The sequence below is a fragment of the Peromyscus eremicus genome, chromosome 1, assembly GCF_949786415.1.
Source record: "Peromyscus eremicus chromosome 1, PerEre_H2_v1, whole genome shotgun sequence".
Classification (NCBI taxonomy): Eukaryota; Metazoa; Chordata; class Mammalia; order Rodentia; family Cricetidae; genus Peromyscus; species Peromyscus eremicus.
Window position 1 is genome coordinate 192,692,154 of NC_081416.1, and position 5,002 is coordinate 192,697,155.

Here is a 5,002-nt window from a genome sequence, read left to right on the forward strand (position 1 = left end):
CCAAATGATTATATCTAGTCAGGCACATCTTATTCTTATTGTGTCCTAGCTGGCAGCAAACATGCAGTTACCAAAAAGGATACTCATGCCCTTCTCACTACACCTTATGTCCTTAACAATGTGATAGTTTTGTATTTTTGTGATCAGCTGAGTGTATGATGCCATATGTAGGATATTGTTTTCAAGTATAAGTCAATTTCTAAATAATCCATATATCACTTTCATGTGAACAATAGTTTTAATCCTATTCTTTATACATTCTCAAAATGGTAATGATTTAATTCTTAAACTGATGGGACCAAGTTCATATTTTCCTGCCATTTTAACATGTACTTTTACTTCCAAAGGGAACTGGGAGTTTTAGCTGAAAGAAAAGTGTAACCATTTATGTGTTAAAACCAGCGAGATGTCTGGCCTTTCATATCCTTTACCTTTTCTTTATGTGTCCCTATAAGATTTTAATGTCATCTTTTAAGAAATTATCTCCCAAGTTCTTAAGTTCTTTGGAATATAGTTATCTCTTTTTAGAATAGTTAAGTAAGAAAGAATAATTAACGTCCTGCTTGCTCAAGAGTGTAGACGTAACCAACCATCTTATTAAATAAGAAACACAGAACCAATGCAAAGAAGAAAGCCAAGAGGTCAGAGCTAAGAGCTAAAACCTTACCCTTCTTCCTGCAGTGGTCCTACCTCTCTGAAAGAGAGGTACTTCCTGTGTTAAAGTCTTTATATAGACTTTCAGTTCTGCCTTCTCATTGGTTGTAAACCCAACCACATGACCGCCTCGTCACTGCCTGTCTGTACAGACCTCCAGGTCTTCTATGATTGGTATTGAGATTAAAGGCATGTGTCTCCAATGCTGGCTGTATCCCTGAACACACAGAGATCTACCTAGCTCTGCCTATCAAGTGCTGGGATTACAAGCGTACACCACCACTGCCTGGCTTTCCTATGGCTTGCTAATAGCTCTGACCCCGGGCAACTTTATTTATTAACATAAAAATAATATTTTAGTACAAAATAAAATATCACCATACAAGAGTACTGTGAAAGATTTCCTTGAAAGACATCAGAGATGCTTAATTTCTTTTTAGAAACCTGTAGAAAAATTATCAGCTTTTGTTCCCAGTAAACTCAGCTACAATCACAACTGACAAAACAAACTAAGAATTACCATGAGAATAAGCATGGCAAATGTTAAAGAGGCCTGAAGCCCCTGAGCTCTCTAGAATCAGTGCAGGGGTCTGCAGCAGTGCTTCCACAGTTCACTGGCAAGTAGACGGGATTCTACAAAGGACCTTGATTAAGAAGCCCCATTTGTAAAACACTCATGACATTCATGCGCTATTCCCAGGGGTGACAACATGGCTTCTGACGGACAGTAGTTAGGAAAATTATGGATAAGTAATAAGTATACATGATCCATAGATTTAAAAAGTTATCACACAATTTTAAACCTGGCCCTCAGCAGCTAGACTCCAGTAAAGCTACCACCCTATGGCATGTGGTTGGGGCTGGCGAAACTCAGCCAAGTAAGGGCCAGGGGTTCTAACCCTGGACCACCACTGGTTTCAGCAAAGCCTTATGCCATGTAGCCAAGGTAGGCAAAATGCAGCAAAACACACCAACCAGAAGTCTGTGTATGGCACAGGGCAACTGGACACTATAATGATCTCCTTTTGTTATGAGGAAGCATGGCCCAGCCCAGCTTCATGATGACCTGAGTATGACAAAGAGACCCACATCCAGTCCTGGTACTGTCCAGCACCAGCCTGATGGGCCCTATTAAAGTGAGTAGAGGTATGATATGGCATATTATGGGAGAAAGAGAGAGAGGGAGGCAGGTGTTCAGGTCCATTGGACAGAGGCATATCTGAACAGAGGGAGGGATTGGAATGAGATGGTGAGGCAACTGACCTCTTGACCAGCAGCAACACACTGGAAAGCAAGCTCTGCTCTTTGTCTGGGCAGCACTGAAGAGATGACATGTTTATGAGAGTACAGGTGAGCCAACTCTGAGGACAGGAGCATGGGAGACCTAGCCCCATTCCTAATGGGCCAGAGAAAAGAATCCAGAATTGCAAAGAGATATCAAAGGAGTCAATTATCTCTCAGAATTTGATGAATGTTTGAACACAGGTTATTGAGAGCTGCTGGTAGCAAAAGGCTATGGGAGTATACAGCAGGTGACAACTAGTGTTCAAAAGATCTACACACCATAGTCAATGATTCTGATGGGGGACTAAACCAAAATACAGGACGTTTTGGAATTATTGCTCATTGAATGAATTGTCTGTTTCTTCTTGTAGATGTTTTTGTGCAGTTACATATATGTTATCTGCCCTTTCCCATGTATCTTCTTGTAATGTATATCTGTAATCTCATGGTTATATGTCAGTCTTATGGACACATTTATATGTGGGTGGTCAGGAAGATGAATTTTCATTTAGCTGTATAATTTTGATATGCATAAAATATACTAGTATATCATCATTCATGGCAATATCCATTGTCCTACAAGACTGTAGACATTTAAAACCTGCTTTGTTCCTTTGACTCAGACTACCACAGAAAATAAAAATCTCTCCTCAGTCTAATACAAACTACATCCATTTAGCTCATTTTACCTCAGAGCAAGTTCAAACCACACAAAACAACTTTGTAAATAAATCATAAGTTTAAAACTTTACAATTGTGCACAAAGTCAGAATCACAGGTGTTAATTCTGACTCATCAGGGACTAATACTGCTGTTTCAACATGTAAGATGATTCTTTCAGCATACTTAGTTTCAGTAACTATGTTGAGATGTTTTGGAAAATTGATTAATACTACCAGAGTAGCATATAATTCCAATTTTTGAACCAAATCATAAGGCCTTTGTACCACTTTTCTTAAATTTTCTGATTTGTATCCTGCCCTTTCTTGTTTGCTTGCATGTTTATAAAATGTAGGGGCTTCAGCTATTGGTGTTTCCTTTACAATGTGAGGCAAGATCTAGTTAGCTGTCTTTATAAGCTTAATTCTATTGCTTTTGGGATATTTGTGGTTAATCTCTCCCCAAAAACTACTGCAAGGTCTTTGCCAAAGTTCACTTTCTGACCTTAATTTGTCAATTTCATCATTAGTTAAAGGTATTATAGTTTCTGCTGGGTCTATTCCTGATAACTGATGAAATCTCAATTTTCTTTTAAAATCAACTCAGAGATCTTTCCCACATAAGTTTTTTAATTTTTTTACTCTGTTTATTTGGTAGAAATATCCATTCCAATATAATATCTTCCCTCTGCATTGAAATTCTTGTAGGGGGATACTTGGAGGGTAAAATAACCAAAATGCAATCAAGCTTTGGATCCACATAATCCATATGTGCATCCTGTATTTTCTTTCCTCCAAAGCCAATTCATTCTCAGCTTCATCTTATAATTCTCTTGGATTATTTAAGTCCTCGTCACCCTCTAAGGTTTTGAAAAAATTACTCAGGTCATCATTTTTTTACCTCAACAACAGTACGTAGGTAGGAAATGTCTCCAAATAACCTTTGAAAGTCATTAATAGTTCGTAATTAATTTCCCCTAATTTACACCTTTTGGGGTCAAATTTTTTGTGTACCTACTTTATATCCTAATAATTAATAGAATCTCATCTTTGTATCTTTTCAGGAGCAATTTATAATCCACAAAAAGGCAAAATTTTCTTTATTTCTTGAAACATTCTTTCTAAACTATGTACATTTGAAACAGCTAGTAAAATGTCTTCCATGTAATGATAAACTATAGATTTAGGAAATTGTTTACATATTACTTCCATAGGCTGTAATACAAAATATTGGAACAGGGTTGGGCTATTTAACATTCCCTGTGGGAGGATTATCCATTGATATCTCTTGACTGGCTGGGAACTATTATAAGTAGGAACTATGAAGACAAACTTTTCTCTGTCTTTTTCTTTTCTTTCTTTTTTTATGGTGAAAAAGTATATTTAGAATTAGACAGCTGGACTCATTTTAGATTATCTCAATTTTGTTGGCAACATCCAGAGCATCATAATCAGAAGCCCACCAAACATATGAACATATGCTTTCTTCTCTCCATCAGGCCTTATGAGGGTGTTTGACCACATCAATGTCATAGACTTTCTTGACAGCCTGTTTGATCTGGTGCTTGTTGGCCTTGACATCTACAATGAACACAAGTATGTTGTCGTCTTCTATCTTCTTCATGGCTGACTCAGTGGTCAGGGGGAATTTGATGATGGCATAGTGGTCAAGCTTGTTTCTCCTGGGTGCCCTCTTTTGAGGATATTTGGGCAGCCTCTGGACCCTCAGTGTCTTGGGTTGCCAGAACGTGGGTGACATGTGGATCTTCTTCTTTTTGTGGCTGTGGACACCTTTCAGCACTGTCTTCTTGTCTTTCAAGGCCTTCGCTTTGGCTTTGGCTTTGGGAGGGGCAGGAGCTTCCTTCTTTGCTTTCAGAGCCATCTTGGCAAAAAGGCCTCTGTCTTTTTCTTGTAAAGGTATTGAGAAGAAACAGTCTTTTAAATCAATAACTACAAGAGGCCATCCTTTAGGTAACAGAGTAGGCAAAGGAATTCCAGATTGTAAAGAGTCCATTGGCTGAATTACATTGTTGATTGCATAGATATGTTACCATTCTCCACTTACCTAAATTTCTTTTTAATAACAAATACAAGAGAATTCCAAGGGCTGGTGTATTCTTCAATATGCTGAGCATTTAACTGCTCTTGTACCTGTTTTTCTGAGGCCTGTAGTTTCTCTATTGTTAAAAGTCATTGCTGAACCCATACAAGCTTGTGTGGTAACCATTTTAAAGATAGGGCTGTTGGTATCTTTGAAAGATCAGTAGCTGTTAAAACTTGTTCTTGTACAATCTGGTTGGTCAGAGACTGTTCTTTATAATACCTTCTAATATTTTTCTCAGAAACATATGTTAGTTTATGGTTTATTTCTGAGATTAGAGAAATGTTAATCTCAGTATTCAATT

The 5,002-nt window shown here is 37.8% G+C and overlaps 1 pseudogene; it reads right to left on the reverse strand.

Annotated features, from left to right (window-relative positions):
* Positions 1 to 4,005: 4,005 nt before the first annotated feature.
* Positions 4,006 to 4,479, reverse strand: LOC131902694 (large ribosomal subunit protein uL23-like; annotated as a pseudogene).
* Positions 4,480 to 5,002: the final 523 nt, after the last annotated feature.